This window comes from Balaenoptera borealis (genome assembly GCF_965194805.1).
Source record: "Balaenoptera borealis genome assembly, chromosome: 15".
NCBI lineage: Eukaryota > Metazoa > Chordata > Mammalia > Artiodactyla > Balaenopteridae > Balaenoptera > Balaenoptera borealis.
In genome coordinates this window covers 16,186,069-16,210,985 of record NC_138871.1, presented here as the reverse complement: position 1 = coordinate 16,210,985, position 24,917 = coordinate 16,186,069, and the positions used below count along the sequence as shown (strand labels likewise).

Below are 24,917 nucleotides of genomic sequence, written 5' to 3'. Positions count from 1 at the left end.
CCTGAGAGCATAGACACCAATTGCAATTCTGATGACAACTGTGACCATCATAATGATGTTAGTGTGGCTGGGGTCTTAGTGGCTGGGCTATGGTGACAGTGTTGACACCACCCATAGTGCCCTCTACATTGGCCTATAGGCACTTTGTGTACAGTGTACTTGACCTTTCTTATTTCGATCTTTGAGATGAAAGAGAAACCTCAGCATCAGAGGTGACATTGGTATGTCTGAGCAGGAGCACAAGGTAACTTTCCTGGCACGAGGTATATAGCGTCCATTTTTTTAATGATACAGTCATAGGAAATCTCTCCACATGGTGACAAAGAGAATACAGTTTCTCCCAAGGTTAAGTAAGAGGACTGATTCTCAGTGTGCATGGAAGTTATCCCCTGTGATGTCCCAACATTAGACGTGCTCTTAGAAGAAACCTGAGGTTATTTGATTTCAGCAAAGTGGATGCAGCAAGAGGGTATGACCAGGGAATTTCCACTTCTTATGTGGCCAGGAAAGCAGAAATCCATACTATTGCTTACGTTTTCTTTGGTATGATATCACTCACATGTGAAATCTAATTTTTTAAAATTTATACAAATGAACTTATTTACAAAACAGAAACAGACTTATAGATATCAGAAACAAACTTATGGTTACCAAAGGGCAAACATGGGGGGGAGAGATAAATCAGGAGCTTGGGGTGAACGTACGCACACAACTATATATAAGATAGATAACCAACAAGGACCTACTATATAGCACAGGGAACTTTACTCAATATTCTGTGATAACCTATAGGAGAAAACAATCTAAAAAAGAATGAATATATGTCTATGTATAACTGAATCACTTTGCTGTACACATGAAACTAACACAACATTGTAAATCAACTATACTCCAATAAAAAAAAACAAAACAAAACAAAACAAAAAAGACCTTTTCTTTGTGATTTCAAGTTGGTTTTCCCCATATTGGAGGAAAGGGGAAGAAAGAGTTTAAGTCAGTCCATTTCCAAGATTGGAAATCATCCTGATAGCTTGAAGAGAATTTCTGAAATCTCCTAATGTATTAGAAAGGAAGGATTTAGGAAGGTTGAGGAAACCTTCAGAAATTGACTCAAGTGCAACAGTCCCAGCCTTCTGGTTGGCAACCTCTAGCTCCTGGGACATGGATACAGCCAGATGTTTATGTGATCACAACAATGTCTCAGCATAGGCAGGTAGGATACACATCCCTACCCACAAACCACTCATACAGAGACATTCACCCTAAGGTCAATGATTTCACAAGTTATCCTGAAGACAATGCACTAGTTAAGACTCCCGTAGCTGAAACAGGGAGTAATTGAAAGGAAGTTCTGTCCCAGGCAGCATAAAGGACAATAACATTAAATAGAAATATAGTTATTGCACGAAGTTCTTAGTGGCAAGCATCAGAGGATTAGAGGTTTATTCCCAAAGAGTGATAGGAAACAATACATGTATCAAATATATCAGGTGATTAATCCCAAAAGAGACAGTATACTGTCTTGAAAACGAACCTCAGCCCTAGAATTAGAAGTGCAAACCCCAATTTCTGGCTTGGAACAAAGTTGTGAGAATAGATTCTAAGTGATTTCCAACAGGTACAAGGACGTGTGCAGGGACATTGTCCTCTTCAAGGTGCAGGGAGAGTAGATGCTTTCTTGACTTCAGCACAATACATCACCTGTTACTATGTAAATGCAATCCCAAGCAGCTTTGTGAACAAAACCTATAATTCTTTGTGATTCAGGCTCTATAGCTGGATCCATCGTTAACTTTTTAAAAAATTTTTTATTTATTTATTTATTTATTTTTGGCTGTGTTGGGTCTTCGTTGCTGCACGTGGGCTTTCTCTAGTTGCAGTGAGCAGAGGCTACTCTTCGTTGCGGTGTGTGGTCTTCTCATTGCAGTGGCTTCTCTTGTTGCGGAGCATGAGCTCTAGGCATGCGGGCTTCAGTAGTTGTGGCACTTGGGCTCAGTAGTTGTGGCTCGCAGGCTCTAGAGCGCAGGCTCAGTAGTTACGGTGCATGGGCTTAGTTGCTCCACAGCATGTGGGATCTTCCCCGCCCAGGGCTTGAACCCATGTCCCCTGCATTGGCGGGCAGATTCTTAACCACTGTGCCACCAGGGAGGCCCAAAGAAGGCAGTATGACTGGATTTTCAGTTCTATACAACTAAGTGTTTTTCTATTAACAGGGCAAAGTAATTCCATGCCATTGCCCTCAGTGATTTCCCACTAAAATGCTGACCACAAATATTTCCTTCAAGCTGCAACTGATAGATCACACTTCAGCCCTTTCCTTAAAACTAGAACTAGTATATGACTTTTCAAACCATTATTAACATGCATTATAACAGCTTGAAAATTATTCAATAAAAGTTAGGTAATAGATTGATTATTCTTGGAGAGATTCTTCCCCAAATTGCTGTGTGATCTTGCTTTATAGGAAATCAATCATATATTTTGACAGTTTGAACCTGTGTCTAAAATGACCAAAATAACAAGAAAGTAGTTAATAAATTGCTGTATTCATGGAAATATTCAGCTGAGCCTTTAGCTGTCATATAACTGTTTTGAGTTACTGTTTGAGTTACTTTATATAACAGTATAATATTCTCTTCTTGTATTGGTCCCTTTATCATTATATAACACCCTTCTTTTTCTTTTGTTATGACCTTTGCTTTTTTTTTTTTTTTGACATCTTTATTGGAATATAATTGCTTTACAATGGTGTGTTAGTTTCTGCTTTATAACAAAGTGAATCAGTTATACATATACATATATCCCCATATCTCCTCCCTCTTGCATCTCCCTCCCTCCCACCAACCATATCCCACCCCTCTACGTGGTCACAAAGCACCGAGCTGATCTCCCTGAGCTATGCAGCTGCTTCCCACTAGCTATCTATTTTACATTTGGTAGTGTATATATGTCCATGCCACTCTCTCACTTTTTCCCATCTTCCCCTTCCCCTTCCCTGTATCCTCAAGTCCATTCTCTAGTAGGTCTGCATCTTTATTCCCGTCTTGCCCCTAGGTTCTTCATGACCTTTTTTTTTTTTTTTTTAGATTCCATGTATATATGTTAGCATACAGTATTTGTTTTTCTCTTTCTGACTTACTTCACTCTGTATGACAGACTCTAGGTCCATCCACCTCACTACAAATAACTCAATTTCGTTTCTTTTTATGACTGAGTAATATTCCATTGTATATATATGCCACATCTTCTTTATCCATTCATCTGTTGATGGACACTTAGGTAGCTTCCATGTCTTGGTTATTGTAAATAGAGCTGCAATGAACATTGTGGTACATGACTCTTTTTTAATTATGGTTTTCTCAGGGTATATGCCCAGTAGTGGGATTGCTGGGTTGTATGGTAGTTCTATTTTTAGTTTTTTAAAGAACCTCCATACTGTTCTCCATAGTGGCTGTCTCATTTTACATTCCCACCAACAGTGCAAGAGAGTTCCCCTTTCTCCACACCCTCTCCAGCATTTACTGTTTGTAGATTTTTTTGATGATGGCCATTCTGACCGGTGTGAGATGATATCTCACTGTAGTTTTGATTTACATTTCTCTAATGATTAATGACGTTGAGCATCCTTTCATGTGTTTGTTTGCAGTCTGTATATCTTCTTTGGAGAAATGTCTATTCAGGCCTTCTGCCCATTTTTGGATTGGGTTGTTTGTTTTTTTGATATTGAGCTGCATGAGCTGCTTGTAAATTTTGGAGATTAATCCTTTGTCACTTGTTTCATTTGCAAATATTTTCTCCCATTCTGAGGATTGTCTTTTCGTCTTGTTTATGGTTTCCCTTGCTATGCAAAAGCTTTTAAGTTTCATTAGGTCCCATTTGTTTATTTTTGTTTTCATTTCCATCTCTCTAAGAGGTGGGTCAAAAAGGGTCTTGCTGTGATTTATGTCATAGAGTGTTCTACCTATGTTTTCCTCTAAGAGTTTGATAGTGTCTGGCCTTAAATTTAGGTCTTTAATCCATTTTGAGTTTATTTTTGTGTGCGGTGTTAGGGAGTGTTCTAATTTCATTCTTTTACATGTAGCTGTCCAGTTTTCCCAGCACCACTTATTGAAGAGGCTGTCTTTTCTCCATTGTATAATCTTTGTTTTAAAGTTAATTTTGTCTGATACAAGTGTTTAAAGTTAATTTTGTCTGATACAAGTGTTGCTACCCCTGCTTTCTCATCATTTCTGTTTGTATGAAATATCTTTTTCCATCCCCTCACTTTCAAGCTGTGTGTTCTCTTAGCATTGAATTGAGTCTCTTGTAGGCAACATATTGAAAAGTCTTGTTTTTTTAATCCAATCAGCCACCCTATGCCTTTGATTGGAGCATTTAGTCCATTAACATTTAAACTAATCTTTGAAAGTTATGTACTTATTGCCATTTTATTGTTTTCTGGTTATTTTTGTAGTTCTCTGTTCATTTATTCTTTTTGTTTCTTACCTTGTGGTTTGAAATTTTTCTCTAGTAGTATGCTTGTGTCCCTTCTTTTTAGTTTTTATGTATCTATTGTATGTTTTTGATTTGTGGATCTTATATGATGACCTATAATTATATCAACTTTTTTAAAACTGGTAGTCATGTCAGTTCAAACACATTCTAAAGGATATAGTTTTACTTCCCTCCCCCACATTTTATGTTTTTGATGTCATATTTTACATCTTTATGCTTATCCCTTAACAGTTTATTGTAGTTACAGTTGATTTTACAATTTTTTGTTTTTTAATCTATGTACTGGATAATTAAATGGTTGATTGGGGATCCTTACTATATATTTACATTTCCTATTGGAATTTTACCTTTCCTATAGATTTTTACTTCTTTTGCACTTATGGAAGACCCTTCAACATTTCCTTTATGGTAGATTTAGTATTTTGAACTCCTTTAGTTTTTGCTTGTCCAAGAAGTTCTTTATCCCTCCTTCTACTCTAAATAATAATCTTTCTGAGTAGAGTATCCTAGGTTGCAAGTTTCTCCCCTTCAGCACTTTGTATATAATAAGCCACTCTCTTCTGGCCTGCAAAGTTTCTGCAGAGAAATCAGTTGATAACCTTAAAGAAAGTCCCTTGTATATGAATCTTTGGTTTTCTCTTGCTGCCTTTAGAGTTCCCTCTTTACCTTTAAATTTGCCATTTTAATTATAATATGTCTTGGTGTGGGTCTGTTTGGGTTCATCTTGTTTGGGACCCTCTGTTCTTCCTGTACCTGGATATCTGTTTCCTTCTTCAGGTTTGTGCAGTTTTCAGTCATAATTTCTTCAAATACATTTTTGATCCCCTTCTCTTTCTCTTCTCCTTCTGGGACCCCTATGATGTGAATTTTTGTACACTTAATGTTATTTCAGAGATCTCTTAAGTTGCTTTTATTTTTTAAAATTTGCTTTTCTATCTGCTGTTCTGATTGGGTGTTATTATTATTATGTCTTCAGATAACATATGTGTTCTTCTGTATCAGTCTGTTATTCATTCCTTATAGTGTGTGTGTATGTTTTTAAATCAGTTACTGAATTATTCATTTTTGATTGGGTCTTTTTTATATTTTCTAGTTCCTTGTTAAAACATTCACTGTTTACATCAATCCTTTTCCCTAATTCAGTTAATATTTTTATTACCAATGTTTTGAATTCTTTATCTGGTAGATCGTTTATTTCTGTTTCATTATTTTTCAGGGGTTTTCTCTTGCTCTCAATTGAGAGCAGTTACTCTGCCTTTTCATTTTGCATAGCTTTCTCTGTCTTTATGAACTTAGGTAAAACAGTTACTTGTTGCAGTCTTGAAAGAGTGTTCATTTGTGAGAGCCTCTGTATACAAACTGTGTGTGGCCAGTGCCTTTGGTTGGAGAGCTGCATTTGATGTGGATACAAGTCACATCTTTCCTCAGTGTATGGTAGCAAGGAGTTAGTATCCAAATATTTAAACAGCCCATACAGCTCTGTATCAAAAAGGAAACAAACAACCCTATCAAAAAAATGGAAGACCTGCATAGACATTTTTCCAAAGAAGACATACAGATGACCAACAGGCACATGAAAAAATACTCAACATCGCTGATTATTAGAGAAATGAAAATCAAAACAACAATGATATATCACCTCACAACTGTCATAATGGTTATCATCAAAAATTTACAAATGACAAATCTTGGAGAGTATGTGGAGAAAAGGAAACACTTGTACACTGTTGGTGGTAATGTAAATTGGTACAGTCACTATGGAAAACAGTATGGAGGTTTCTCAAAGAACTAAAATTAGAACTGCAATATGACCAAGCAGTTCCACTCCTGGGTATATATGCAGAAAAAAAAGAATACTAATTCAAAAAATACATACACCTCAATGTTCATATCTGCACTATTTACAATGGTCAACATATGAAAGAAACCTAAGTGTCCATCAACAACAAATGGATAAGGAAGATGTGGTGTATTTATACAATGGAATATTACTCAGCCAGGAAAAAGAATGAAAGTCTGCCATTTGCAGCAATGTGGATGGACCTAGGGAATATTATGTTCAGGGCCTTTTTAAAAATGTTGATGCTAATTTCTAATTTTATTACATTGTGATTAAATTATTGTTTATAATATTTCTACTTTATTGAATACACTAATGATTTTTTTTTATCTAACATGTGATCAATTTTTGTGAATGTTCTATGTGTGCTTAAGAAGTTGTATGCCTTTTATCTGCGTATAAAATTTGGTATATAACCATAAAGCTGTATGTAATAAATAATGCCAACTTCTTTTTGTTTTTTAGGTCTTCTAGTCTTACTTAAAATTTCTTATCCAGGTGAACTCTGTTTTACTAAAGGTAGCACATTAATTTCTTTTTAACAATGTTCTTCTACCCATGTCTTCTCACACTGCCTATGTTTTTGCTTTTTAAAAGGTCACTATGTTATTTGTTGTATAGATATCCACAGCATTGCAAACTGTGGCTTCTAGCATTGAAAAGAATCCTGTGTATGTGAACAAGCTTCCTTTATATATGACACATAAGTCTCTCCGAACACAGAACCCAGAAAGCCTTTACACTGTTTCTGCCCTTTACACTAGCAATTCACATTTCTTTTTGATTTCTGGTACAGAAAGATATGTACTTTAATTTTGAGCTTAGTTATGTTTTATTAAATTTATCCTTTGTATTATAGTCTTGCTTGGTATGTATCTAGAGCAAATAGGGGTAGATACAAATATATGGTATGATAATCCATAGCTATTTTGATAGGAATTAATTATTTAACCAACTCTTTTTTCTCTGATGGACTCAATACACATGTAAAATCTCTGGGTCATAGATGATGCCCTGTAATTCTATTCACTCATTTTCAACTAATCAATAAGAGTTTTCCCAACAATCCTACCTAGTTTTTTCTAACTTCTGTAGCATGTAGCATTACTGTCTGTTGCATTATTGATGTGCCATTATTTTGTGTCACTGGTATAATATTTCATGTAAATTAATCTTATCTCCCCAACTAGCACATGAGCTTTTAAATAGCAGAGTCCACTTGGAGGCACCTTTCCTAGCAAGCAAACCTAGAGACTCTCCAAGGGGCTAACAATGAAGCTGAATATGTGTCACAGTACAGGAATAAATAACTAATGTGGATACACAGGAGAGAGTGAATGGTGAACATTTACAAGTGATGTTGAAGCTGTGCCTTGAATTTGTGATAAGAAATTAATTCATTAGACAGATAAGGAGGAAAAGACATCTAATGAATGAAGAACCTGTTTAAATGCCCAAAGATATAGGAATACATGGCTTATTCAGAACATGGTGATTAAGGTTAGCATGACTGGAGCAGTGTGTCAGAAGACCTGTTTCAGCAGCCCAGTAGTGCCTTGTATGTCCTGAAAGGGGTTAGAGTGTAATTCTGTGAGTCCTAGAGGTAATCATTAGGGGTACTTAAGGGGGAAAGTGATAGGATTATAGTTGGCTTGGGAAAAATAACTGTGTCAATAGTTTGGAAAGTATATCTCAGGAGGCATCTCAAAGGAAAGGCATTGTTATAAAAGCTACCCAATGTGGCCAGGGGAGACAAGCTGAAAAACTGAACTAAACTTCCTTTATATTATGAACTAGCTGTTTTCTAGTGATGGTAAAAATGGATAAGAGGTCAGATTTGATGACTGTTTTGCAGGTAGCATTGCTAAAACTTGATATCTAATTTGCTGTCACAGATGAGGCAGATAGAGAGGGTGATGTCAATATTTCCAGCTATAAAGATTTTGTAAGTGGCCTAAGAACATAGGCGAGAGAGAAGGTTTAAGGGACACGGAACAGATTTAAAGTTCACTTTTATGGTGACATGAGGAAATATAAATTCTCTCTCTACTACTCCTCCTCCCTGCACTTTGCTTCGGCCTTGATGTGAAGGAATGTTGTAAAAAAGAAACAGTTAAACATCAAGAAGGGCCATTGTGTTATCAACTGTGTTCATAATATAATATTATAGGTTTATTCCACTCAGGGATAAATGGGGTTTGGAAAGTAAAGTTGCCTTCAGGTTGAACAGAGGCAGATTAAACTTCTTAAAAGAGTATTAAGCTTTTATATATAGAATGGATAAACAACAAAATCCTACTATATAGCACAGAGAACAATATTCAATATCTTGTGATAAACCATAAAGGAAAAGAATATTAAAAAAGAATGTGTATATATATATATATATGTATGTATGTATAACTGAATCACTTTGCTGTACAGCAGTAATTAACACAACTTTGTAAATGAGTTATACTTTAATAAATAATAATAACAATAATTTAAAAAAGAGTATTCTCTTTCACTACCACTGTCACGATTTTTCCACAAAGGCAGTAAATACCCTAAACCATAGACTCTAAGTAAGTGAAATAACTCAGTAATACCAGAGTCCCAGAAGGATAGTGTCTATGGAACAGAACTAGGTAAATAATAGTTTGAGTAAATAAATGGCCAGTATCCAGAAGCTTACTTTCTTGTCTGAAGATTCTGGAAAGAAATATGGTTAAGATACTCTTAAGTCATTAAATTACATTGTCATTGGAAGCTTGATTCCCTGGGCACTCCCAGAACATCTGGCCGAAAAATATCTTGTTAAGAATTTCATTGCCAGCATCAGTCCGCAGCTTTGAGAGTCGCAGATGCCATGCTGGATGGGGGCCAAGGATGTCTCTGGACTGCCTGTTCTTGTATAAGATAGATGGAAAAGTTGGGGATTGGTCCCGTTATTTTATTTTCATCTTGCTACTGAGAGCATGGATCACAAGTCACAGCCTGGTGCCCTGTTTCCCCAGACCTTCTGCTCCATCTTCCTAGTAGAAATGAAGGAAAGACATTGTGACCCAGAGCCATGCATCCATAAGTGGTGTGATGCATGTGGCTTAACCAGAAAAAAACAAGTTTCTTAGTTCTGGTCTCATTTATAACAAAGCAGTTAAAAGGTAACGAATGAGTTGAGTGTGAGGGTTTTGATTTGTTTCAGTAACAGCAGGTACTAGATTGAATATGGTAGCTGTTTTCTAGAGATTTATTGAGAGAATAGAAGCTGCTAAGTGAAACTTGGAGTCTTAGCTAAAGATGAAATAAGCAATTACCTAAAAATATGTAACATGAAAGCTCCTCTTTCTTTTTTTTTTTTTTTTTTTGGCTGCGTTGGGTCTTCGTTGCTGCACGCGGGTTTTCTCTAGTTGCGGTCAGCGGGGGCTACTCTTCATTGTGGTGTGGGGGCTTTTCATTGCGGTGGCTTCTCTTGTTGCAAAGCACGAGCTCTTGGCATGTGGCCTTCAGTAGCTGCAGCACACAGGCTCAGTAGTTGCAGCATGAAGGCTCAGTAGTTGCAGTGCATGGGCTCTAGGATGCAGGCTTCAGTAGCTGCAGCTCACGGGCTCTAGAGCACAGGCTCAGTAGTTGTGGCGCACGGGCTTAGTTGCTCCACAGCTTGTGGGATCTTCCTGGACCAGGGATCAAACCCGTGTCCCCTGCATTGGCAGGCAGATTCTTAACCACTGCACCACCATGGAAGTCCCAAAGCTGCTCTTTCTGATAAATATTCTACATTTGACTATCAGGGTTGTCTAAAATTCCAGGTATTAGATTCATCCTTGGTTTGAAATTAAGAAATTACCTCATTAAGCCCTTTCTGAGGATGAAAATTTTATCTTTGTCAGGGATGTTCTTTTATGACATTGTTTTTTTTGTTGTTTTGTTTTGTTGTTGTTTGTATTCTTATAGGGTAAAGGTTTACTAAGCTTGACCACTTTTTGACTATAGACTCCTATGCACTGACCACAAGGGATAGAATATTAGCAATAAAATGTCAACCTGTTTGGGTATGTGAATTAATTAGTTTAGCATGACAATAAAATAACACTGACAGAATGATACATACACCTCCATATTTTATTAGGAGATTCAGGATGGAGAAGGCAGGTTGGAGAGGCCAAGGGCCAGAAACCCTAGCCTGGGGCTGCACAGGAACTGGAATGGAGTCATGGACAAAACAGGGATTCTATGAAAATGCAGAATGAGGGCACAAATAATTTCCTCTTCTCATAATGCCCAGACTATAGTCGATGTTCAAAAAGAGTCAAATTTAACTTTCAAAAGTTGATTGTTGTCTTTCAAATAAAGTCTGGCCTCTATATTGCACTACTGATAACTAACTAATATTAAAACCTCCCATCTACTTTTGAAAATGCAAGTTTCCCTCTGAATTTGCTTGCATTTTATGATTTTCCGAATTACTGTCTACCTTTCTGCCTTTTTCATAAATTTAAATTTTAGGCAATGAAGAAATAATACATTTTTCACTTGTTTATCCTTCCTTCAGGGACTTACATTTGTATCAAAGAAGGATTAAAACTCGGTGAGAATCAGGCTGAGAATTCTAACCTTAATAACTTAAGACATTTCATAATAATAAGTAGAATCTTTCTGGATTAGTTTCGTGTGTGTTGGGCTTAAATGACATATTCTTTTATGCTCATATTTTACTGTTTCAAAACACACAAGCCGAAATTTAAGTACAAGGAATGTGTGCTTGATAAGGAGAGTGAATAATTAGAAGTATTTCAAACTGGATGAGCAAAAACAAGAAAATAAAACAAGCTCACCCTATACTAATGCATACTACTTGTATGAAATGAGGGAGTAATATTTTTGAAATGAAGGGCAATTAATCTTCCTCACAAATTTTCTATGGCCTTTATGCTACTTCTAATTTGAAAAAAAGTACATTGAATGCAAATGTATATGAGAAATTTAATCATACTCATGTGCTTTGGTTTGGAAAGAATATGAAAAGAACCTGAGAGGATCATGTAAACAAAGAAACTGTGGTTGCTCACCAAAGTGTAAATTTTCCCCTGAATTTTATCAAAGTATCTGATTTGTGACTTTACTCAATGTTGGAGAATTGGAAAAGCTATAAGTTAAAAATGAGATAGCAATCAAGCAAAATATACTGTATCTGGAGCAGGATAAAGACGTGAATCCTGCTTTACAGAGATTCATCTATCTATCCCTTTATTGTTTTGTTTGTCTTGGTTTTTTCCCCCTTATTTCAGGAGGAGAAATGATTCATCCCCTTTTAGGACATATGCAAATGAGATTTTATTTTTTGGTTACTTGTGATTTGGAGCATAACTTCCATGAGTCATTGAGGTTGATATAGAAATACCGGTGAGGACTCCATGAAGAAAAGAGAGGGCTCTGAGGTAAGGGTGATCAGAGAGAGGGTAGCAAGCATGCTGGTGTAGGGTCTACCACAATGCCTAACATGTATTAGGAGTGCAGCAAATTTGAGTTGAATAAGTGAATGGATTCACCAACAAACATAAGTGAAGGACTTAATTATGGAAATGCTACAGATAAGTTGATTTCCAAATTTTCAGTGTTTTTGAATGTTTTTGTCCGAAAAATTATCAACAGTCAGTCAGTGATTTTGACCTCTACATATCACAGCTTTTTAATAAAGCTAGAAAATATGGCGTTTCTGTAAACCTTGTCCAGAAAAGCCAAAATTAAGATCTGATATGTTTTAAAGTCTCCCTCTGGATAAAGCCAGATAAAAAAGAGTTTAGCAGACAACATGGTATCAGCATCCACAATGAATGGTTTATAGTGGAGGACCCCAAAAGAATTTTACTCTCTAACTGCTTTCCTATCAACAATTTTTCTGTATTCGTCCCATTAACACTGTGAATTGTATCATCCACCATGGAAACTCAAGTTCTTTCTATACTGATTGCTGAGAAGTTTTGAGTAAAATTTGTGACTCACCTATAGCAAGAATTTAGGTCACTCCAATGAGCACTTTTATTCTTATTCGTGGCTCTCCTCTGCATCTCTACTTTTTTCTTTCACCATCCTTTTAATCTGTTATTTTGTACATTTTCTATGTATTTGCAGGCTGTTTGTTCAAACATTTTGGAGCCAAGTAGAATATAAAGATGACTAAGCGTTTGCTTTACCTACCAGGCTGGTGCATTAGGAAGTGAATTCATTTTGGCTCTTTGGGTCACCTATATCTCTAACCTCAACCCCTCTCCTTATTATCCCCCAAACCCTGATATCTTGATACATTGCCTCTCGAGACTGATTTCCTTTGCCAGAGCCTGCAGCACAACTGGTCATTTCTTTATCTGAATATAGAAATAGATGCTATAAGTTGGATTGGAGCTTCATTACTATTGTTACTTTTGAAGAGCATTATTCATTATTAATTCAATTTTGGTTTTGTTTTAACATTTTGGTTTCTCCCTGTTTCATAGTTATTTGGGAATAAAGACATTTATAAAATTGTTCCATTAACAAATCCATTTTTGAATAATGCTTTTTGGTGGTTCTTTTTTCTTTCTTTTTTTTTTTTTTTCTTGCTGCATTGGGTCTTCGTTGCTGCACATGGGCTTTCTTTAGTTGTGGTGAGTGGGGGCTACTCTTCCTTGCAATGTGCGGGCTTCTCATTATGGTGCCTTCTCTTGTTGTGGAGCCTGGGATCTAGGTGAGCGGGCTTCAGTACTTGTAGCATGCGGGCTCAGTAGTTGTGGCTTGTGGGCTTAGTTGTTCTGCAGCATGTGGGATCTTCCCGGACCAGGGCTCAAACCCATGTCCCCTCGTTGACAGGCGGATTCTTAACCACTACACCATCAGGGAAGCCCAAATAATGCTTTTTGAATTATTGTTTTAAATAAGGTCCTGGTATAGAACTCCGGGTATAGGAAAAAAAAAAAAAGATCTGATATGTTTTAGACTTGAGTTTCATAATTAGCATCAATCTCTATATCATAAGATTTATTTTCTGATTTATAAAATGAAAGTTCACAACCCAAGCCATCAGTTACCATAAATCACATTTACCAAAAAGTATCCATTATATTTTTTTCTTTAGACAAATCAATTTTTATTTTGTTCCTTAAATTCATATCTTCATGGAAGATGCCCAGTCAAAGATAGATTGTGACCTTGGGAAACATTTTTCAAGACTGTTGTCTTAAACTACCTTAAAAAAAAAGAATTCAGAAAAAAAAATCTTCAAATTCCAAAATAACTTTCCACGTGCAATCAAAACCGTCCATCAAAGGTGAATTACCTAAAGTTTACTCTGTGCTAGCTGGTTGGTTAATTTTTTTTCTTTTCCTTTATTTTCACTGGGTATTTACAGTAGTTTAAAAGTTTTCTAGGGAAGAACATCTAACTTGTCTGTGCCTATATTTTTTATGAAATGGTATCATCTGCAGTGCCACTCTTGAGAGTTTAGAATGTTCGTATCACCATGAGTCAGAATGATCAGATTTGTTATTGTACACTGCAAATTTTACTTTTGTTTCACTCAAATGTCCAATTAAAACATGATGTCTTTATTTCAACTTTATTGATTTAATCCTTCCCATGAGAACCCCACCTTCCCTTGAGAAATGGCAAGAGGAGAAAAGTGAACTTATTTCTTTGAAACTCAGGTGAATGTTTCAGGTGAAGGTTCAGTCTTCAGTGTTCTGGACCCTCCCTTGCTTGTATTCAAGAAGGCATGAAGTAGTCCGCCTGAAAAAGTCCAAGGGAAGAATTCGGCTGGCCAACCCTGATTGGTGTAAAGCCAATCAAATGTGATTAAGGAGGCAGAATTACTTAGGTATATGGAATGACCCACTAGAATTCCATGAATAAAATAGGACAAGAAGCATTTCTAAGAAGGCAAGAAAAAAGTGGTAGTAATGTGAGAATTCCAAACAATATGTACACACTCTACGTAGAACGTGGAAAGAGGATCTGAATTGGAAATCAGGGAAAAACAGGTGAAGACATGACCTTGCCTTCTTAGGACTTGAATGAGAGGAGTTAGGAGGGCTGCACCTGACGTCCTGCTCTCCCAAAAACATTATTGAGCAGATAGTACTGAATTAATTTTGACAGAGAGAGAAAGAGAAAATAGTAAAGAAGAGATGAGAAATAGACTAGGCAGTTTTCATACTCCCATTCTATGAGACTCAGCTTCATCCTTGAGGCAATTATTCATTCTCTATAGCTGCCTTCTTTCCCCCAAAAAGGTACCCCAAGATCAAGCCAGTCTCTCTCTTAAAGAGGTCATGGTCCAAAATTGAATATCATTTTTCCCCTCTCCTTGCCCTCATTCAGAGCTTTCTTTTCCTGATACATTTGTCAAAACTCAACTTTAGAAAATAAAGTGATCAACTATTTTGATCTATAGTGTAAATCATCTATAGTTTCTTATAATCCTTTAATACAGTTCCCTTTCCAAGGAGGAAAAAGAGTAATAGATTCAGTAAGGAAGCTGTTACAAGATTAATGTGGTAGAGTCTTGAACCCTGTAAGTCAAAAACTCTGACAACTCTTGTTTTCATTTTGTTTTAAATTTTACCTGTACTTAATAATTTCTTGCACTGCCTAAAATCCTATAATTAGAAAATAGCTCATGTTAAAATAGTTTTCTTATGAAATACAACTACACTGGGAAGATTAAGTAGGATGAGTAGAATTCATTCATGCTTTAATGCAAATTAATAAATTTTCTCTAGCTATTTTTACCTGAGGATCAGCAACCCATTCTTAATCTGTTCTCACATGACTTGGTTTCCTGACATTTGCACCCTCACTGCATGTATGCTGGCTTCACAATGTCTTCTTCAAAATATGATGACAAGAAGAAAATGGCAATATCATGTATTTCTGGTTGTATGTAAATGGATGTCCATTCTTTTTGACTTAGGAATTATATTCCTGAGAATTTACCCTGTTATGTCAAGTTTTTAAGAGGAGTGGTTAATTCTGGTTTTTTTTCTTCCTTTAATGATGTGTAACTCGTAAAAACAGTGAGGCAGCCACACTTTATAATTATACAGAAAAGTTCCTTTTATGTATTTTAAGGGGGAAAAAGCCAAAAGTTAGTAAATCAACATAGTATGATAATGTTTGCTTATTTTTAAAGTATATTTATTTACTGTTATATGAGCTTTTATCTTGAAATCAAGTCAAGAAACTATTAACAGTGGTTTCCTTTAGGAAGGATAACATCTATAGCATTATATTATTTTGTAATATCTGGAATTTCTTTCCAGAAGTGCCTAACATATCACTTTTCTGTTTGTTAATATCATCAGAGGTTCACTAAGCAGTCAACCTATGGGTCATTTGTGTTTCCTTCTTGTTATATTCTATATTAAACAAACAAATGAACCCCTCAAAATGGGAAAACAGCATTTAAATTGAATTAGGGAAAGGAGAAGATGTTGATATGAAATGGGTAGACTACTTCCTGGGAGTAAACTAACCTATAAGAGTCAGAGGAAAGCACCTCCTCCCTCAATCTAGAGACCCATTGGTCTCCCTGGCCTTTCTCAAGTGACAAAGATTTCAAGGCACTTTAGAAAGAAACAAAAACATATAAAACACAAGATAATGAAATAAGTGGCTTAAGGCAGAATTGTTCAGACTGGTATCTCATACAGTGCTGTGTTTTGCAAAATGTTCTGCAGTAACAAATAAATATGAGAAAAGCTGGCTTTAAAAATAGTTAAATTATTTATCACAGAAACACTGGATAATATGAATGTAATTCGTGACTGTCAAAGAAGAGGATAGAGCATGCAGTGTTCAGCTACCTAGCTAAAATTCCTAGAACTGAATTCTAAGTAATATCAATTTTATGAAATGTTGTTATAGGAAAGCTGGTCAAGAAAAACTAAGAATTAAAAATCTACCTGTAGAAATGCATACCCTATGATTCTTTGCAGTTTCTATAAGTGAAATAGAAATTTGTTCTGTAATCTTAACACCTGATGAAAAAAGTTTTCAGTGCAGACAGTTGGAGGTTAAAGTAAAATATTATTTAGGAAAAGCACCCTTTCCTGATAATGATACTAGTAAGAAATACTATTAAAAGAGCAATAAGAGATTTTACTGGTTAAGAGTTCAAGAATTTTGGATCAATATGACAACAGTCCCTTTCTGCTCCTACTCGGTGGTTGATGAGGAGATATCACAATGGCTCAGAGTCCCACCACCTCAATTCCTGATTTCCAGTGTCAACTGAATATTAAGTCTTATTTTATCCGAATGTTCATCTTCAAGCTTTCTCAAACCTGTAGAAATTATCCTCTCCTCTCAGCGATTGACCTTGACTCAGAGCAAAAGAAGCTCTCAGTTGTGACGTCCCTTTAATTCTCCAAACCTGTTCTTAAACCTTCTCTGTAGATGCAACCCTCCTCACCTTTTAACATCAGTCTCATTTTTTTTAAGTGTCCTTTTTGGATCAGGTTAAATCTTTCCCCTATGCCATTGTACTTTGTTCCATTTCATAAGTTCTATCTCTTTAATGATATTCTTTGTTTAGTGATAGGTGGTGCGCCTAGCTGAGTTCTTTGCCCCTGATTTCTGTCAGCTCTTTGAAGATATTTAAGACCCTTGATTTAAAGTCTTTGTTTAGTAAATTCAATCTCTGTGCTTCCTCAGGGACAGTTTCTATTAATTTGTTTTTTACTTTTGAATAAAGAAGGCTTTCTTATTTCTTTGTATGGCTCATAATTTTTTCTGAAAACAGGACATTTAAAATATAATATGGCAACTCTGGAAATCAGATTCGCCCCCTTCCCAGGATTTATTGTTGCTACTTGTTGTGGGTTGTTGTTGTTTATCTGGTTTACTGACTTTCCCAAACTACTTTTGCAAAGTCTGTATTTTTGTTGTGTATGACCACTGAACTCTGTGTTCCAAGTGTTTTCACAGAGTTCTCTTCAAATTCTTTTAGCAAAAAAACAAAAAAGAAAAAGATAAAAAGAATCTCCTAGTCTTTGCAGATTGGCTCTGTGTGGGGGCAGTCCTTCAAAACTTAGCTATGCCATTTACAACTTTGCTTTCACCTTCACTTCTTGCTTGTGTGGAGCTTGGAGATCAGGCAGAGATGAAACTTTAGGGTCTTCTCACATCTCTTCTGAGCCTGTATCCAGCTCTGCTCATGTATGTGTCCTTCTTGATTCCTCAATGGACACAGGAAATTTTAAAAAGCCTTTATTCTCCTTTCCTAACTTCTTCATTCCCAAACTTGCCAAATTGCCTATTGCTTGTCTAGACTTCTCCCATAGTGCTATGGTCAATACTATCATGTTTAGAAACTCAGCAAATGCCATCCAGGAAGTGGCCTCGGTCCCTGGAATGCTCCAAGTTATGTTAAATAAAGCCAAGCCCTTTCACCAGTATTTCTGGAAGCCACCAGACAGATTAAAAACATTTCCATAATTACTTGAGAATAAGGACCATATTGCTCCCTCTGGCACTAGCAACTTGCACCAGGAATGTGAGCTGCCATATTTATGGCCACTTCCAATCTAAGGGGTGAGAGATGGTAAGCAAGCAAGTATTTCTCTTTTTAATGGTTTTCTCCCCATTCTTTAAAGCCTATTCAAATCTTCCCCATTACACACAAACCAAAACAAATAAACAAAAGAAGACTTGACCCTTCCCTCAATATAACACCACCTTATCACTTTCCTTCTGCATACAAGCCTTTTAGAAAGATGAACCTACCTTCTTTTACTATCTTTATGTCTTCCCTTTTACCATGAAGCCCTTCCAGACCTTTCAGATGAAATTGAACTCTTGATTCATTTTACCTTGCTGTTGTCGATATATAATGTGGTCATGTCAGCTATAACAGTTTTATGCACTTATTTGTTTACTCTGTGCTTGCAAATCCATAAGTCCTTCAGAGGTAAGATCATGCCTTGACTGTTTTTGCATATCCAGAGCTTAGTAGAATATACGGCACATGTCACAAATTTAATAAATGTTTTGAGTTGAATAAAATCCTTTACATATAATATATATATAAAACAGAACTTGTAGAACTATTACTTACATATCCTCAACTTAACTTATTTGCGTAATTCCAAAATTAAATCTATTTTAAATCGTTTTATAAGGGGACATGATAATGCAAACCAGAGGCACAGTCCTCTGATGATCTGACTTCAATTAATAATACATTTTAAACATCTGCAGGAATGGATGGACTGAATGTTTCTCAGGAATTCTCTTTTGACCCAAAGCTTTTGGTAAACAGTAAAGACTTAAGATTTGAGTATACACTATCTGTATAAAACTTAACATGCAGATACAGACTTCCCTTGCTTTTTGAAAGTTTGCTTTATACCACTTTGCTTTTGTTAAAGACCTACATTAATATTTGTTTTTGCTAACCAAAAGGAATCAGAAGAGGATTTTCTCTTTTAGGAAAAAAAACAAAAAGTAAAAAGAGCTTCAGCATTTGTTTTGCAGCAAGCCTTTATAGAGGCAACTCACACCCCAAGCAGCATGAGTGGCACCGCCAAGCTCCTTCCCTGGCAACTACTGTCAGCATCTCAGCATCAGGCTGCCATAGCTTTGAACTGTGTCTGTGAGCATCTGTGCTTTACCTTGATTTATTTTGTTCATCTATTAGCAATATGTGTCCTAAGGTTTACATCATTTCAGCTAACAAAATGTTTCATAGGAATGCTCTACTTTCAGATATCAGGGAAAACCTGTATTATATGTTATCAGTTAGGTAAAAGCAGGCTAACACAATAACAGTCATCTGTGTAGTAGGTTATAAAATTACAGTCTGACAATGACATAAATGAATGGATCACATCTCACTTCGACTCGACACAAGTTAGCTAACAAAGTACCTATAGGCAGGACCAAAAGATTCCTCAGAAGACAATTTGGAGACCAACCTAACACATGGACAAATGAAGATCACTTTTCCAAAATTCTATTTAAATTTAAACCCTTGTCACCTGGGAAATTTTAAGAATAGGCATTACCAGTCACCCATAAAACAATAAAAAATAATCATCTAAATAAACAGCATGGGAGGCATAAAGCAGAGTGGTCAGGAGCAAAAGCACAGAACTCATTTGCTATATAAAATACATCAATTTCTCAATTAATTACCTGAAGCAAATGGCCTAATTTTATGTATCCAAGTCTTCCTATATTTGAAACAATTATAACATTTATATAGCTCTTTGAGCCAAGGACTAATTTAAGTGTTTTATGTATATTAAATTACTTAATCTTCACACCAATCCTATGAGGTATGTGCTATTTTACAAATGAGGAAACTGAAATACCAAGAACTTAAGTGCCTTGGCCATGCTACAAAGGTGATGGTAAAGTCAGAATTCAACCAAGGCGGTATGACCCCTAAGTGTTTGCTATGACTCATTATATTCTCTGTCTCATCAGCAGTGATCATATAACAATACCCATTTTTTAGGGTTACTCTGAGGAGTAAACAAAATAATGTAGGCATAATAAGGACAGTACTAGTGTCTCAGAAAATAAAAGCTCTTATAGTTACCAAATTGTAAGAAATGTAAGTTTTTAAGGAACTCTCCAAGCTATATTGATTTCACACTGAAGGGACCAAAAACTAAACAATTTAATTTGTCTCTTTGTCCAGAAATAAAACCAGGTTTTTATGGTCAAGTAATTTTTGATAAGGGTACCAGAACAATTTAATGGGAAAATAGCAGTCTTTCCGACAAATTGTGCTGGGACAACGGGACAGTCACATGCAAAATAATGAAAGTGGATCTTTACCTTGCACCATATTTGAAAATTAACTCAAAATGGATCAAAGGCCTAAATGTAAGAGTTAAAACTATAAAACTCCTGGAAGAAAAGAAAACATACTGGTTAATCTTCATGTCCTTATGTTTGGCAATCGTTTCCTAGATGTGACACCAAAAGCCCAAGGGAAAAAATTAAATATATTGTGCATTATCAAAATCAAAAAATTCTATGCTTCAAAGGATACTATCCATTTTGGGGACTTCCTGTTCTATTCCACTGGATCATCTCTAATAATTTTAAATATTTCAGCATTTTAATATATCTTTATACTTAATAATGCAGATACCTTACCCTTCTTAAATATTTGGCATTTAAATAAATCTGTATAACTTGTAAGGAAAGCATCATCCTTTTATATTCCTCTTCAAAATTATCTTAGATAGCCTTGGTCTTCTGCTCTCCCAATAAAATTTTAGAATCACCTTTCAAGTACCAGGAAAAATCTTGTTGGGATTTTTATTCAAATTGTAGTTAGCTCATAGTTCAATTAATAGAGAATAGATAACTTGACAGTAGAAAAGTCTTTTCTTTCATATATAGCATATCTTTCCAACTGTTTAGGTCTTGCTTAGAGGTTTTTAAATAAAATATTTTCCCATAAAGGTAAATTTTATTAGATAAGGTGTCATGTAACTTGTTTTGTAAATAATATTTTTTGCAAATTTAGATTACTATTTGTTCCTGATATAAAGTAATACATTGATTTTCATGTATTGATTCTATATCCAGCACACTTGCTGTACTCTCATAATAACTTTCATTATCTGACTGAACATTTTCTAGTGATTCTATTTAGATAAAAATAAAATCTTGAATGACAGTTTTATCTTTTACTTTTTAATCCTAAAATATTCATCTTCTTTTACTTTGTTATTTCACATTCTAGAAAATGTAAAATGATGAACAGAAGCAACAACTTTGGGCTTCATTGTTTTTTGCCTGATCTTTAAGAAAATTTTTGTAATATTCCATTATTAATTATGATATTTGTTGAGGAATGTTGCTGGTTTGCTACTTCAGGTTAAGAAAATGTCTTATTAATACTTCTCGAAGTTTTATCTAAAAAGGGGTATTGAATTTTATCAAATGCTTTTTGCATCTATTGAAATGATCATATTTATTTATCCTTTAAGCCTGTAAGGTACTGAATTACATTAACAGTTTAGAATGTGAAAACATCTTTGTTGTCCTTGGTTGAACTCAACTTGATTAGATGTATTTTTATCACACTTTGCTGAATTAAGTTTGCTCATATTTTCAATATCCACCTTACAAGTAATATTCATCTTTAATTTTCTTTCTGTTGATATTGTCTTAGGCTTTGTTTTCTAGTGATATTAGCCTCCCTTTTCCTTCCTTCCTCCCTTCCTCCCTTCCTTCCTTCCTTCCTCTCTCCCTTCCTTCCTTCTTTCCTTCCTTCCTTCCTTCCTTCCTTCCTTCCGTCCTTCATTTCTTCCAGGATAATTTAGTCAAGGACACATTAGAGAGGAACACGCAAGCTAGGAATTCATGGTGTTGGAGGAGTAAAGATAGTGGCCAAGTGTGGAGTTAGAAGCCTCAGTGGAGTGAAGAGAGCAACTGCATGGTCCAAGTGTTAGAGTCCAAGCAGAATGGGAAGAGCAACCATTGAAGTTGACCGTGGTGGTGTGGAGAAAATCAGTGACTCCACAGTGGTTTAGCAAAGTCCAAGCTGAGTAGGAGGATGTCTACACAGTAGGTATCAATAGCAGTACAACAAGGGGATTGGTTATATACTGGGAAACTTGATCAAGTTAGTAAATATGGTGAGGATAATAAGAGTTAGGTTTCTAACTGTGAGAGAAGGGAGTTAGTTAGAAATAAGGAAAGGCAGAAAGCTAGAATCAGCCTTGTGGTGTTGGATAGAAACTGAAGTTATTAGTGTTGATCTCATGGTTTTCTATTTGTGCATATACATGCATATATAAGAACATGCATAAATACATACACACTCATATATTTCTTAGCTCCAGCCATTGAAAGGATCTAAGAGAAAGAACATCCCAATAGTACTCAGCATGCCTCATGCCCATATCTTGACTTGTAAATACTATTCTCTACCATAAGGAGCCAGGATAAGGAGATATATATATAGTAACTGTGCCAAGTTGCTTTATATATTTTGATTTTACTATTCAGTGCATTTAAGTTTGTGAAAGGAAGACTAATACATATATATAGTATATATCATATATACTGATATATATGTGTATATATCATTATATATATAATTATATTACTAACACATTATTATAGTATATATGTCTTCCTTTCATAAACTTAAATGCACCAAATAGTAAAAGAAATATATATTATATATTTAAATTATGTATTATATAATATATATTAATTTTTCCCTCCTCTCCCTTTACTTTTGCTTTTTGCCTTTTCCCACTGTTCTGAATAGCACCATAGGTGTTACAACAGGGGTAGCACATTTTAGGGGCAGAGGCAAGTCAGGGTCAGAGAGGTACAGATGAGATAAAGTTATAAATGAATTGTTTAATATGAATCTTACTTAGAAATTTTTTAAAAATCAGTCTCTCTTAACTAGACCAACTCATCAAGTGACAACAGATGTATAAATTCATGACAAAGCAGAACAAAAACGCTTGTTAGGAAAATGACTACATGTGGATGGATCATTGGGCATGCTGGAGCTTTTGGGGAGGACTGGAGGGGTGGGGTGAGGATTGAGGAGTGAGGCCTGGGAGGTGCCAGCAAAAGATTATGAACCGTCTTCCACACCAGAAAGAAGGATAGAATCATGCTAACTGCCTCCACAGTATCACATTTGATGACCATCTGATTCAGTAGTGAATATGTATGGTTACTGTGAATTTCAGCAAATAAATTCAAATGTTCCCCTATCCTAGTGTTCGGCAAACTCTGACCCCCAGCTAGTTACTGGTATTTCAGGGTCTATGACCGAAATGTCCATAGCAAAGAGATTTACTTGTAGCTTAGCCAAAAAGGAGAAGAATACAGTCGTTATTCAGAGCCCAGGCTTTAGAATCAGACATATCTGAGATGGGATCCTGGCTCTGCTACTTACTAGCATGTACTCCTGAACAAGCCATTTAATCTCTTTGAAACAAAATGTTCTCACTCATAAAAGGTGTGATAGGGCTTCCCTGGTGGCGCAGTGGTTGAGAGTCTGCCTGTTAATGCAGGGGACATGGGTTCGAGCCTTGGTCTGGTCTGGGAAGATCCCACATGCCGCGGAGCAGCTGGGCCCGTGAGCCACAACTACTGAGCCTGCGCGTCTGGAGCCTGTGCCCCGCAACGGGAGGGGCCGCGATAGTGAAAGGCCCACGCACCGCGATGAAGAGCGGTCCCCGCACCGCGATGAAGAGTGGCCCCCGCTTGCCGCAACTAGAGAAAGCCCTCGCACGAACCGAAGACCCAACACAGCCAAAAAAAAAAAAAAAAAAAAAAAAAAGGTGTGATAACATGTATTTTAAATTGCTCTTGTGAAAATTGTTGGATAATTTATATAGGATTCTTTCTATAATGCCTGTAACATAAGAAGGAGTCAATGAATAAAAATAAAAAATAAACAGTGCTTAAAAAACGAATAAACTCATGCTAAAAAATGGAAAAGCATTCTAAGTGGGGACCAAACAATAATATGGCTCAGCTGCAATAAGCATGAGATTTCTTGCAGTAGAAGTTAATAAACAATCTTGACCTACTGGCTTTCTCAATCTTAGCAGTCTATTTGATTATTCTCTGTATCTCTGTCACTTCCTTTTTCTTCTAACTCAGTTTTTAGTGTCAGCAGTAACACCTCAAGAAAATAACACTAACAGGCCTGGGGCAGGGTGGGAGGGCAATATCCAAAGTTGCTACACTATATTATTTAAAATATTTACTTTCTAACAAAAAATTATGAGACATGAAAGAAAACTGGAATGTAAGACCCACACATCAGAAAAAAAAAAACAGGCAACAAAGCTGCCAGTCGAGGAAACCAGATGTCAGATTAAAGAGAAAAAGACTTGAAAGTAACCTTTATAAATGTGTTCAAAGAAATAAAGTAAACAATGTTTAAAGATGTAAAAAGGTAATATGCCAATGTCACATCATAGAGAATATCAATAGAGATAGAAATTTTAATGGATATTTTCAAGTTAAAAAATAAAAGAAAGTTAAAACCACACTCAGTGTATATCAAAGAACATAAAGAATAAAGAAAAATAATGAGAGCCTCAGAGAAATGTATGCCACCATTATAGACACCAACATATGCATAATGTAAATTCTAGAAGAAATAAAAAGAGAGAAAAGAACAGAAGCAATACTTGAAGAAAGGAAGTTCAATAAACTCCAAAAAACTAAATGCAGAGAGATTCACAGACAGATATATCCTAGTAAAAATGATGAAAGTCAAGGACAAAAATGTTTTTGAGATTAATAGTTGGCTTCTCAGAAATAGATGCCAGATGGCAGGTGGATAACATATTCAAGGTGCTCAAAGAAAAATACTGTTGTCTACTGTAAATTCTATATCCAACAAAGCTATCTTTCAAAAATGAAAAGACATTTCCAAATTTTAAAAAACTGAGATAATTTGAAGACAGTAGACCTCATTCAAGATAAGAAGTTCTTCAGCCTGAAAGATATTAAACCTATATGGCAATGTGAATCCATACACACACAAAAGAAGGAAAGGACATAGAAGTAATTATGGATGAACAAGAATAAAGTACTTAGGAATGAATTTAACAAAAGA

General features: G+C 35.7%; 1 long non-coding RNA gene across 1 annotated transcript; it reads left to right on the top strand.

Moving 5' to 3' along the window:
- Positions 1-4,180: 4,180 nt before the first annotated feature.
- Positions 4,181-24,138, top strand: LOC309612030. The gene is made up of 2 exons (XR_014234896.1): positions 4,181-23,300; positions 23,626-24,138. It is a non-coding gene; the product is annotated as an uncharacterized lncRNA (long non-coding RNA).
- Positions 24,139-24,917: the final 779 nt, after the last annotated feature.